The 13894-nt window shown below is 34.7% G+C and overlaps 1 protein-coding gene across 5 annotated transcripts in view; it reads left to right on the forward strand.

Annotated features, from left to right (window-relative positions):
* The window catches only part of AGFG1 (ArfGAP with FG repeats 1), a 112333-nt gene that overhangs the window by 11293 nt on the left and 87146 nt on the right, over positions 1–13894 (forward strand). Inside the window, exon 2 of one of the 5 annotated variants that reach the window (XM_077155337.1) lies at positions 2542–2660. The exons of the other annotated variants lie outside the window; for them this stretch is intronic. The gene's annotated coding sequence lies outside the window, so the exon portion shown is untranslated. The remainder of the gene's footprint in view (positions 1–2541; positions 2661–13894) is intronic. 5 annotated transcript variants of the gene reach the window in all.

A 13894-nucleotide genomic window follows, 5' to 3' on the forward strand; every position in this document is an offset into this window, starting at 1 on the left:
TCTATTCTCTGACACTTAGTTTTTGTCTTTCTGAGTATACATGTCAATAGGATCATGCAATATATAACCCCTTCAGATTGCCTTCTTTCTCTCAGCATAATACCTATAATGCCTATAAGATTATCCACATTAGTTGGTGTCTTTTTCAGTAGTTTCCTCTCATTAGCATTCCATTGCTAGTTTATCCATTCTCTGTTTGAGGGGTATTGGGATTATTTCACAAACATGAATAAAGCTGCTATAAATATTTGTGTACAGGTCTTTGAGTGAACATAAATTTTCATTTCACTTGGATAAATATCAAAGAATGGGAGTGCTAGGTTATAGGGCAAGTATATGTTTAATTTTTCAAGGAAAACTGACAGTTTTCCATAATGACTATGTTATTTTGTATTCCCACCAATGATGTGTGAGAGTTTCTCTACTTGCTTGACATCCATGCCAGTTTTGGTGATGTTTAGTTTATTTTATTGGTTATAGAATTTTAGATTGATAGTTATTTTCCTTCAGCACTGTAAAGGATTTATGCCACTTCCTTTTTACTTCCATGATATCTAATGAGAAGTGTGCAAGAATTCCAAAACTGTTCCCTTATTAGTAACATCTAATTTTTCTTTGACTGCTTTCAAGATTTTTCTTTGTCTTTGGTTTATATATGTTAAGTCATGGATTTCCTTGGGTTTATTCTCCTTGGGGTTTGTTGAGGTTATTTAATCTGTTGGTTTAAGTCTTTCCCTAAATTGGGGGACGTTTTCAGCTATTGTATTTTCAAATTTTTTTTCTGCTTTGCACTTTCTTTTCTTCTCTGGGACTCCAGTGGCACAGGTATTAGATCTTTTGATATTGTCCCATGAGCCCCTGAAGCTCTGCTGATTTTTCCCCCCAATCTTTTTTCTCTCTTGTTTGAATTGTATATTTTCTGTGGGTTTATATTTAAGTTCACTTATTCCTGTTGTTTGTTTGTTGGTTTTAATGAAGTTTTAAATTTTGATTATTGTGTTTTTGAGTTCTGAAATTTCCATGTAGTTATTCTTTATATATTCTGATTCTTTGCTGTCACTATTTTTCCAGTTGTTTCAGCATTGCCACCATTACTTCTTATAGCATTTTAATATTTGCTTTAAATATTTTTGACCTCAGCATTGGCTTCTGTTTTTCTTTTCCCATATGAGTCGAGGTGTTCCTGGTTCTTTGTTCACTGAGCAGTTTTGGCTTGTATCTGAGTATTGTATTTTGAGTCTAATTCTCTTGTTTAAATTTTTTGGAGAATGTGAATATTACAGTTTAGCAGACAGTCAACCTGGTACGTTGAATTCACTAACATTCTGTGGGTTGTGGTTTTATATCAGTTCCAATTTCAAAGCTTCCCTTACAGTGCTTTGTATGTGTGTGCTGACCAGTAGCCAGGTATGGGTGATGCTCTGACCCTTATAACCATTCTTATATGTTGTTTAGAATTGAGTCCATGCTTACATAACTCGGGGTGTGTCCAGGAGTTCATAACCTACCTTATGGGGTTGCTTTCTTTGGCTGTCCCCTCTGTATGGTTCTCTGGGCCGCCCCTTTTTGGTTCTCAAGACTCAAAGCTGAGACTTTTAGTCATCTTGCTGTGCTGTGTACTTGACCCAGCTGCTGGATTAAGTGATTGGAAGGTACAGGGAGGAGAAAAAGCAGTACTCCAGAACCAGAAGTTCAGGAGTACTTTTAATTAAAAAAAAAAAAGAAAAAAAAGATTATAACCTCCACCATGGACCAATTCTCTGTACAATTTCGTCTGGATAATTGGACTTTGGGAGTTCGTATCTAATCCAGATTTTCATGTCAATGTGATGCCAATGTTTTTAATCATCTTAAAAACTGGGAAAAAAACCTAATTAAGATTTTGATACACCATACAATACCATATAAATAAAGCAAGTTTTATTTGTTTAGACTAGGAAACAAACTAAAGTATTCCTATAGGAGAAAGTTTTTGGTTTAGAGAAGTGGAGATATATGGAGTCATTGTTAAAAGAGATAATATAATTTGTAGTAAAATTAATGTGAACAAATATTGTGCATTGAACAAATATTGTGCATGTTTATGATTTATTCAGTTTTAAAGCATGAATAAATAATTCAATTCACTTTTTAAAATCATTTTTTTAATGGAAGAAAGACAGTGTCAATTCTAATTCTTAAGAAGAATCATCAGTTCCCCATGAAGGAAGATGACAGATTGTGACTCACGGAATTCTTTGTTTTTTATAGACAGTGTCAGAAATCTTAGAATTTCTGCCATTTTTTAATGGAAACCACATTCGCTTACAATCACTTTTGAAGCTTGAAGGGGGTTAGATATGAACGCTGTGGCCTTTTTAGGCTATTTAAGCTTCTAGGGAGCTGCAGTTATCCTGGATTAGTGGTCCAGTCCTGTTTTCTCTACATTTTCAGGAAAATACAAAAGAGAATGATGCTGGTTTCATTGAAACTTTAATACAGAATACTCAAACACTACATAGTAATGATTAATAATAGTCTATTCTTTCTCCTACTAAGCAGGTAATCTCCTACTTAGTGACTACCAAGAAGCAACAGAGTTGAATTTTTCCTTGATGTCAAAATACGGTCCTTCAGCCAAAAAAAACAACAACAGAAAAACCCTTCTAGAATACAAGAAGGTGATGTGAATTTTCTATTACATATTTGAGGCCATATATTCATGGGCAAAATCTTAAATTTAATGGTGATGACCTTTGTGTTTTCTTTTTCTCACTAAATATATCACAGCTGTTTTTCTTACTGCTCATGCAGTTTTATAAGATATTTTCAATGGGTACGTGTTACTCTATTGAGGAGATTTAACTGAGCTTTCACAGTGGAGTTCAAAATTTATTTCTAGATTTTTTTCTCTCCATAATATTTTAGTGCATATAGTACTTTTTTTGGACCATTTCTTTTTAGAATATATCTTATGAGTCTTCTTGAAGTTATCACATTTGCTGAAATATCATTTTATGTAGATTACATTAAAAATTACACTCTAGGGACTAAATTAAATTATTGAAGTAATTCAGTGCTTAATTCACCTCAGTAGTTGTTCTAGTTTGCTAGCTGCTGGAGTGCAATATACCAGAAACAAGAAGTTTTTAAAAAGGGGAGTTTAATAAGTTGGAAGTGAACAGTTTTTAGGCCATGGAAATGTCCCAGTTGAAACAAGTCTATAGAAATGTCCAATCTAAGGCATCCGGGGAACGATACCTTGATTCAAGAAGGCTGATGAAGTTCAGGGTTTCTCTCAAGTGGAAAGGCACATGGCGAACAGTCAGGGTTTCTCTCTCAGCTGGAAGGGCGTGTGGTGAACATGGCGTCATCTGTTAGCTTTCTCTCCAGGCTTCCTGTTTCATGAAGCTCTCTGGGAGGCAATTTCCTTTTTCATCTTCAAAGGTCACTGGCTGATGGACTCTCTGCTTCTCATGGCTATGTCGTTCTGCTCTTCCAGAATCTCCCTCATTCTCCAAAATGTTTCCTCTTTTATAGGATTCCAGTAAACTAATCAAGACCCACCCAAATGGGTGGAGACACATCTCCACCTAATCCAGCTTAACAACCACTCTTGATTGAATTACATCTCCAAGGGGGGTGACCTAGTTATAGCTTCAAGCATGCAGTATTGAATAGGGATTAGAAGAAACGACTGCCTTTACAAAATGGGATTAGGATTAAAGATGGCTTTTCTAGGGTACATACATCCATTCAAACCAGCACAGTAGTAAACCTTATAGCCATATCGTTTCTACTCACAGTGTCACCATTGTAGAGATGATAAAGCAGATAGTGGTAACTGTATTTGATTGATGAGAGATTTGATAGATGAGGTTAAGTGGCTTGTGTAATTAAAATAGGCAGTGACCAGTCAGGAACTTTATCCACAGTTTCTTGACTATAATATTTTATTCTTTATGCTTTTACTCTGAAACATTCTCTCAGGATAAGGTTAAATAACTTTGTCTTAGTTTACTATGCTGTACAAGGATTTGGTCTCCTTTAATTAACTCTTGAACTGTATTTCTAGCTCTTTCCCTTCACATTCTACTTTGCAATATTTTGAATTTTTATCACTTCTTCTGCACATTCTTTTCTCACCCTGGTGATTAACGTAGAAGCTGATTTGGCATTAACTTTTCAGATTCCCATAGTCTAGATTCTGTGCCACTGCTGTTTATTTATTATGTGATGCCATAGGAAGTTTGCACCACCAACTCTTGAGGTATTCTTGCCTGAGAAACTGAGCCTAAATCTAATCAATTTCATTTTAACTACCAATATGTAGGAAATATGGGGGATATAGAAAGGAACCAAACAATAGCATGAGGTAGGAATAAGCCAAATCTAGAATAGGGACTATTCTGTATGACAGATGATCTAGTTTCACCTTAAAAACTAATGGTAAGAGAAATAAAGAAGAGGACATTGTGGGATTAAAAAAGACTTAAGATATGAAAAATATGAAAAACTCTTTATGGGCCTTGTTTAAATTCTAATTGAAGAAACCAACTGTAAAACGGCATTTCTGAGATACTTCAGGAAATTTGAATAGTGTGGCTATTGTGGAATTGTGTATTTTGTTAGGGATGATAGGGGAATGTTGGTTATGTTTTCAAAAGGTCTTTTCTATTTAGTGATTTATGGGTAAAGTGACAGGTTATCTGGAATTGGCTGTAAAATACTCCAGCAAAAAAAAGGAGAGGGGGTAGGAAATAGGTAGCTTTCCCTCCACGTCAATTTTTTTGAAGAGTTTGAGCAGAGTTGGTACTAATTCTTTCTGGAATGTTTGGTAGAATTCACATGTGAAGCCGTCTGGTCCTGGACTTTTCTTTTTGGGAAGCTTTTGAATGACTGATTCAATTTCTTTACTTGTGATTGGTTTGTTGAGGTCATCTATTTCTTCTTGAGTCAAAGTTGGTTGTTCATGCCTTTCTAGGAACTTGTCCATTTCATCTACATTGTTGTATTTATTAGCGTAAAGTTGTTCATAGTATCCTGTTATTTCCTCCTTTTATTTCTGTGAGGTCAGTGGTTATGTCTCCTCTTCTATTTCTGATCTTATTTATTTGTGTCGTCGAGGGGGTAGGAAATAGATGAAACAAGATTGACAAAATGAAGTTGGATGATGAAGGTTCTTTATCCTCTTCTCTAATTTTGTGTATGTTTAAAATTTTTCTGTACAAAAGAATTAAATGAGTTTTTTGATCATTCAGATTTTTCGTTTGCTCTTTTTTTTTCCTTGGCTTTTTTTACCGATTGTTTTTATTTCCCCTTTCTACTGATTTGGAAGCTATATACGTTTTATTCTTTTCTGGTCACTATTGAAATTTAACTCTCTAGAGTTAATCACTGTTTTATCCCTCTTAATAGTACATAGTCTTGAAAATGCCAGGTATGGACAAACTTTCTTCATGTATGTGCTATTGTTGATGAAATTGTTATTTATTTAATTAAAAAATATTTTTATTGAGAAATCTTCACACACATACATTCGACATAATATACAATCAGTGGCTCACAATATCATCACATAGTTATGTATTTATCACCATGATAATTTTTTAGAACATTTGCATTACTCCACACAAAAAAAATAAAAAGCAAAAAGAAAAAATTTATACATACCATGCCCCTTAACCCTCCCTGTCGTTGACTCTTGTATTTCCATCTACCCAATTTATTTTAACCTTTGTCCCCCTCTATTATTTATTTATTTTTTAAAGTCCATATTTTTTTTACTCATCTGTCCATACCCTGGATAAAAAGAGCATCAGACATAGGGTTTTCACAATCACACAGTTACATTGTAAACGTTTGTTTCTTTGCATAATCTTCTTCAAGAATCAAGGCTACTTGGAACACAGTGCAACAGTTTCAGGTACTTCCCCTCCAGCCACTCCTATACACCAAAACTAAAAAGGGATTTCTATGTAATGCGTAAGAATAACTTCCAGGATAATCTCTCAATTCTGTTTAGAATCTCTTAGGCACTGAAACTTTATTTTTTCTCATTTATCTTTTTCCCCTTTTGGTTAAGAAGCCTTTTTCAATCCCTTGATGCCAGGTCCCGACTCATCCCAGGATTTCTGTCCTACGTTGCCAGAGAGAAATAGTGGGGGAGGGCAGAGAGTTCACTTGCGGAGTTGGCTTAGAGAGAGAGGCTTCGACAGAGCACTTTTGCACAACAAAAGAAGTTCCCTGGGAGTGACTCCTAGGCCTAATTTTAAGTAGGCTTAGTTTATCCTTTCCAGGAATAAGTTTCATAGGGGTGAACTCCAAGATTTAGGGCTTGACCTATTGATTTGGTTGTCCCCACTGCTTGTGAAAATATCAGAAATTTTCCAAATGGGGAAGTCTAATATTTCGTTCTTTCTCCCCAGTCCCCCAGGGGGATTTTGCAAATACTTTTTTTTTTTCCGCTTTCCAAAGTTACTCTGGGGTATATTGGGGCATCACACTAACCTGGACATATACCAGTAAAATCTCATGCTCTATTCAAGATTCCTTTTACTTAGAGTGTTCAAGTAAACTGACCTTACAAGTTAAATTAGGAAATGCACCACCCAAAATAGAAATTTTGCACGCAATTAACATCTTTCCCTTTAGTCTCATTCGGACGTTGAAGTTTTAAAATATGAATAATACCATCCTTTACATTCTTTATATTCTGTTATACCTTTATATTCTGATATACCTTACTTCTATCCAGATCAGCTGCATTCATCTCTCTGCTCGAAGTCTGATCACTGTTTCAACTTTTTAAACAGTTCCTGTATGGGCTACTGCTGGCTTTTGTATCTTCAGAACTCTGTGTCTCATGTACCACATAAATACCCGAGGTTTCTGGAAAAGACCATGTTATATACAAACAGCTCAGTATTTCAAAATTTAGAATTAACAGTTACACCTCCTGAATATATGTGGCTGCTGTAAGAGCTTACATTCTGGGACCCTTTACAATAGGTACTAACTTGACGACCCATGTTCTCGAATTTAATTCACCGAGTTTTTATATTATGGTTAGCCCATATGGTTGAGGCATGATAAATATTTGTCTTTTTGTTCTTGATATTTCATTCAAACATACAATCCTGAAGGTTCATTCACGTAGTTGCATGCCTCACAACTTCATTCCTTCTTGTGGCCTTCAGTAGTCCATTGTGTGTATACACCATGGTAGTAGGCCACCTCCATTCATTGTGGATCGTGAACACTGCTGCTGCTATAAACACCAGTGTGCAAATGTCCATTTGTGTCCCCACACTCGGTTCCTGCAGGTATATACTGAGTTTCAGGTTCTTATGTCAAACTCATCCCTAGCCTCCTGTAGAACCATGACATTGTCCTCCAGTGGGACTGCACCTCTCAGTTTCCATACTGACAGTGAATAGACATGCCTCTTTCTCCACATTTTCTCTAGCATTTGTTTCTCAGTTCATTTTTAAACAGTTTTATTCGCACATCATACAATCCACCCCAAGTGTATAGGCATACCTTTGCCACCATGCTCTATCTGAAGACATTTCCTTTTCTTCCACAAAGAATCTATACCCTTTTCCCGTGCCCCTGGCATTTAGTTTTGGCATAATACCGTTGTTTCATTCTTTGGAAGCATATTAAAGTATTACTGTTGAGTATAGACCCTAGCTTGCATTGATTGTACTTTTTCCCATATACCATCTATTTTCCAATACCCTGAAATATTGACATTCGTCTGTTCTGTTTTTTACCTACAAATTGTACATCATTTTAATTAGGTGATGTTTGTTTGGATTTGCGTGTATATTATCTGTTCTTTATGCTTTTCCTTTTACATCTCAAGAACTTCTGGGTTCACTTTTCATTTTATACAATGTAAATCTCTTTTAAATTTTTATTTATTTATTTAATTCTTAAAATTTTAATTTATTTATTTGACAAGCCAAAAAACATACAAACATGAGCATTCTTAACATACAAACATTCCATACATGGTATATAATCAGTATTTTATACAATATAAATTTCTTTAGTGAAGTTCTTCCTTGATAAACTTTTGGTTTTTGTTTATTTGAAAATACCATCATTTTGATCTTGCGCTTCAAAGATAGTTTTGCTGGGTTTACAATTCTAAATTGACGGTTATTTTCTGTTATTACTTTAAGATAATATTCCTCTGTCTTCTGATTTCTATTGAGAAGGCTACTGTCATTCAGATTTTTTTCCTGTCTTGTGTTTGTGATTGCTTTAAATGTGTTCTTTTTGTCTTTGCAATTTCACCAAAATGTTTCTAAGGGTGGATTTATTTTATTCTTATTTTTGTAAGTTGTGCTTCCTGTATTGGAAGATACATGTCTTTCAACAGATCTGAAAAATTTCAGTCCTTATCTCTAAATATTGCATTCTTCCAGTTCTCTCTCACAAAATAAAGAATGGATTAAATGGTTAGATGTTCTCATTTTTCCTCCTCTTTTATACACTAAAAAATATATTATGATTAAATATATATAAAATGAAACTTTCCGTTTTAACCACTTTCATATATAATACTTCAGGATATTAATTATATACACAATATTGTATTAACATTACCAGCTGTATTATTAGGGTTCTCTAGAGAAACAAAATCAGCAGGAGATATCTGTAAATATAAAATTTATAAAAGTGTCTCATGTAACCATAGGGATGTAGAGTCCAAGGTCTGTATGGCAGGCCGTGAACTGGCAGCTCCAATGAAAGTCCTCAAGGAACTCTTAGGAATGGCTAGCTGGGCAACTGTGGAGTAAGTGTCCAAGACTTGTAGGACAGGCCACAAGCTGGCAGCTCCAGTGCAGGTCCTCAGTGAACTCTCAGGAGAGGCTGGCTGGCTGAAGCAGGAAGAGTGATTGTCTCTTCTGAGCCCTCCTTGAAAGCCTTCTGCTGATTAGATTAAGCATCACTCATTACAGAAAACACTCCTCTTAGCTGATTGCATATGCAGTCGGCTGTGGATGCCACCAACATGGTCATGATTTAAATCCATGAAATGTCCTTATAGCAAATGGCAGGCCAGCACTTACTCTACCAGAGAACTGGGCATCACCACCTGGCCAAGTTGACACATGAACCTGACCATCATACCACTGTCCATTACCAAAACTTTTTCATCAGCCCAAACAGAAACTCTAGCCATTAAGCTATGTATGTGTGTGTACACACACACAGCCCCAGGTATCCCACTCTATGAATTTGCGTATTCTAGATATTTCATATAAGCAAAATCATTCAATGTTTGTCCTTTAGTGTCTGACTTATTTCATTCAATGTAATGTTTCAAGATTCACCCATTTAATAGCATGTATCAGAATTTTATTCCTTTATACTGCTGAGTAATATTCCATTGTATATGCTACATTTTATCATATTTCTGTTGATGGACATTTGGATTGCTTCCACCTTTTGACTATTGTGAATAATGCTCCAATAAACGTTGGTGTACATTGACCTGTTCAAGATCCTGTTTTTAATTCTTTTGGATATATACCTAGAAATGAAATTGCCAGGTCATATGGTAATTCTGTTTAACTCTGAGGAACCAGCTAACTATGCTTTCCAGAGTGGCTGTGCCACGTTATACGTTGAGCATCTTTTCTGGTGCTTATTGGCTGTTTGTATATCTTCTTTGCAGAAATATCTATTCAAATCCTTTGCCCTATTTATCTTTTTGTTATTGAGTTTTAGGAGTTCTTTATATATTCTGGACATTAAACCCTTATCAGATAAATGATTTCCACATGTTTTTATCCCATCCAGTACTTGTCTATTCATATTTTTCAGTTCTTGTCTTTTCTGAATCCTTACATTCCACTGCTACCATTTGGGTTATTTCTTCTGTTTACATTTCAATTCAGTAATTCTTTCTTCAGGAGTTTCTAATTTGTTCTTTAGTTCATCCATTGAATTTCAAATTTCCACAATTGTGATTTTTCACTTAAAGTCTTCCTACATACTAAATATGTATTTTATATTTTGTATCTAATAACTCTAGTATCTGAAGCCTTGAGGAGAAGTAGAACAGATCTGTTGTTTCTTCTTACACAGGCACAGTAGTTTGTTGTGTTCTTGTGTGGTGATTTTTATTGCAGCCTCATATTTTATTGAATTTAATATTTGTAAATCTGATATCTTAAATTGAAAATGCATTCCTCTAGAGAAGATTGGCGTATTCTTCTGCTAGTAGCCTGTGGCACTACCAACTTGAAGCTCCTTTTTTCCCCATCCATGTTCTTTCACTTAATAGGTGTGTCTTAGGTTCAGCACTCCCACCCTTGCCTTGGCAATTGTTGGCTTTTATCTTGTGAGTAATACTGCATTTTGTGAATAACGTGGGCTGTTGTTCTGGTTTCAGCTTTATTTTTTTATTTTATTTTATCTTTCTGTGTACTCATCACATTCAGTTTGATTTTTAAAAAAAAAATTGTCTTTTTTTTATGTAGGGATCAATGTCCCTGATGTCCCTTACTTTCTGTAGGCCTAGCAATGTATTAAAGGTTGTTTGGTGTTTTGTTTTGTTTTGGCAATTTTTGTAGTATTTTCATATTTTAGCAGAAGAGCTCTTTTTTCTAGTCCACTTTACTGTTGGAAATAAAAGTTAATGACTGGGTAGGCCACGGTGGCTCAGCGGGTAATTCTTGCCTGCCATGCCAGAGACCCAGGTTTGATTCCCGGTACCTACCCATGCAAAAAAAAAAAGGTTAATGACCATGCAGGAGACCCAGGTTTGATTCCCGGTCCATGCACTTCCCGAAAAAACAAACAAAAATTCGATAAATGGTTCTCTGATAACGGGATAGTCACATGGAGAAAGAATGAAATGTGACCCCTGCTATGCAGCATACAAAAAAAGGTTAATGAGATTTAATGTATAAAATGCTACTCTAGATATGCAAATTTAATTTTCTTCTGCATTATGGACTTATATTTTGCCTGACTGCTTGTATCCATTTGAGTGCTTTACATCATATATTTCATTCTTATTTTTTTGGTTGTTTTGGGTACTTCCCTTAGTCAGTTTTAAATTTTAAAATCTATATTTAAAATCAATATATATACAGATGTTGCATTTGTATGTTTGTTAGTCATCATTTTGTAGAAAACTAGTATTTCTTCATTTCTATTTTCTGTTTATTCTGGCAATAGTGAAGTTTTGGCGAAAGTTTAATTTTGGGGGGATGTATGGTGTAAAAGTGCAGTAATTTTGGTGAAGAATGAAACTAAGTAAAATTTTTATCTTACTGATTCTTCAAGATCCAGAGAGATTCCACTAATTTCTTTTTCTTGACAATCAACATTTTTGGTATATTTAGAATAGTGGTTCTCAACTGGAGAGATTTTACACCCCTGGTGGATATTTGGCAATATCTGGAAACATTTTTGATTGGGTGGGAGGTGCTACTGGTATTTAGTGGATAGAGACCAGGGATGTTGGCTAATATCCTGTAGTACACAGGACAGCCCTCATAACAAAGAATTCAGCTTGCCCATGTTCCAGTAGTGCCAAGATTGAGAAATCCTGAATTAGGGGAGATACAGTGTTGATGCTGGTGGGGATCATAGGATTTGGGTGAAAAGGTTTTCAAAGAAAAATCCATAGAAGGCTTTAGAAAGGAATATTGTTCCCACCTTCCCTTATTTTCTCTAATTCTTGTAGATATTTTTATGCAGTTCTGAGAATACCATATTTATAATTTTTCTCTTAAAACCATAGCAAATATATGCATAATATTATACAGTTTTATTGTTATACTTTGTACTTCCCCTTTGGTATTAAAGTTGTTTTTGACATTTTCCTGTTATGAAGAATGTTGGTGAATGTTGTCTGCATAATTTGTAAGCTATATTTTAGATTTTTTCTTTAGTATAGATTCTCAAAATTGACATTGCTAAGTCAAATGGCATGAATGAAATTCTTGTACAAATTGATCAGTTAAACCCACCATCACACGGTATGAAGCACTATCCATTTTCAGTGCATACTTACCAGTCTGCATTCTCCTTAAGAAATTGTTAGTGTCAGTCTTCAGCTATTCATCAAATTCTTTTATAAGCATGTAATAGCCATGCTTGTAGGCTATAAAAGAAAAGGAAAAAAATGTTGTATATCCTTACATTGAGATTATTATTAATCTACTTAAATAAATGGGATTCAGAAAGCAATTAGGAAGAGTAATGTGGACAAATGTAAAATGTAAAATTTCTTTGGAGTCATTCAGTTTATCTTGTAGATGAGGCCTTGACAAATTGTCTCTCCAAGTTTAAAAACATCAAAACCAATTTTATGTAAATGGAGAGAGCTCATTTAAAGACATCCTATAATGAGTGCTTGTTTAAATGGAAAAAAATATCTTTCAGTACCAGTAGGATTCTGTTTGTATCTGTTTCATAAATTTTAAATTTTCTTCAATTATTTAAGTAATATGAATACTTTGTGCAAAAAGTATTCCTTGTGATATGATGGAGCCTGGATATAACATTAGCTACAGGGTATATTCTTGAGATTACATCTGTATAATATAACTTTAAAAAACATTAGGGCTGGTTTTGTGAATTGTTGTCTTTTCCTCATGAAACGATTTAAGGAGAGTAAGAGTGTAATTATTTGTTTTAAAATGTCTTGTCCAGGGCAGTGTGATGGTGGCTCAGTGGCAGAATTCTTGCCTGCCATGCCAGAGACCTGGGTTCGATTCCCTGTGCCTGCCCAGGCAAAAAAAAAAAAAAAAAGGATTTGTCCATCTTTGAGAAAGTTTTGACATTTCATCATTAAAAAGTCATGCTTTACCGTTTCCATTTAAATTTTTTTTAACTTTTTAATTGTATAACATATATACAAAGCAAGGAAAGAAAAAAGCAATAATATTCAAAGCACTCTTCAACAAGTAGTTACAGAACAGATGCCAGAATTTGTCATGCACTACCATTCCATCATCTCAGATTTTTCCTCTAGTCTCCAGTGTTCTGCATGATATTTTTAACATCACAGTCGACTTTTTTTTTCTTTTTTGTGGAAAAATAACATATATACAAAAAAAGCAACAAATTTCAAAGCACATTGCAACAATTAGTTGTAGGACTGAAAACTCAAAGTTTGGTATGGGTCACAATTCCACACAACCTTAGGTTTTTATTTCTAACTGCTTTAAGATACTGGAGACTAAAAGAAATATTTATGAAATGATTCAGCAGTCATACTTATTTATTAAACCCTACCTTCTTTTTCCCACTCTTTATGCCCATTTTATGCCCATTTTAACTTTTTCATGTTGTAAGGGGCTGTCAGTAGTATGGGATAGGGGGATAGAACTAGTTGATGTTCTGGAGAGGCTGGCCCCTCTGCATTTCAGGACCCATCTGGAGGTTGTAGCTTTCTGGATAGTTAATCTAGTACATGGAACCTTTGTAGAATCTTACATATCACCCTAGGTGTTCTTTGAGATTGACTGAAATGGTTTTGATTGGGGTTTGGCAAGTTATGCTAGGTTACAATGTCTAACTGAAGCTTGGGTAAGAGTGACCTCCAGAGTAGCCCTTCCACTCTATTTGATTCCTTTTCCATTTACAAATAAGAGACATACAAGGAGAAAAGTAGCAAAGCTTGGCTGGAAAAAGGAAGAAATAAAATAATGAGAAACAAAGTTACAAAGTGAGAGGAAGGGACTACTTGCATTTGAAAGAACACTCTCAATTCCTTCTTAAATTGTTTTGGAACAAGGTGTATAGTATGTAAATACAAATCATAAACTAATAAACGTCCCTGAAAATGGTGAATTGAGTCTTGTTCTCATAATAGGGGTGTATATTATTTTTGAGATTAAATGAATTTAAAAGCCTTTATTTGTTTAAAAGGTAAATT

Source organism: Tamandua tetradactyla, chromosome 3 (assembly GCF_023851605.1).
Source record: "Tamandua tetradactyla isolate mTamTet1 chromosome 3, mTamTet1.pri, whole genome shotgun sequence".
NCBI lineage: Eukaryota > Metazoa > Chordata > Mammalia > Pilosa > Myrmecophagidae > Tamandua > Tamandua tetradactyla.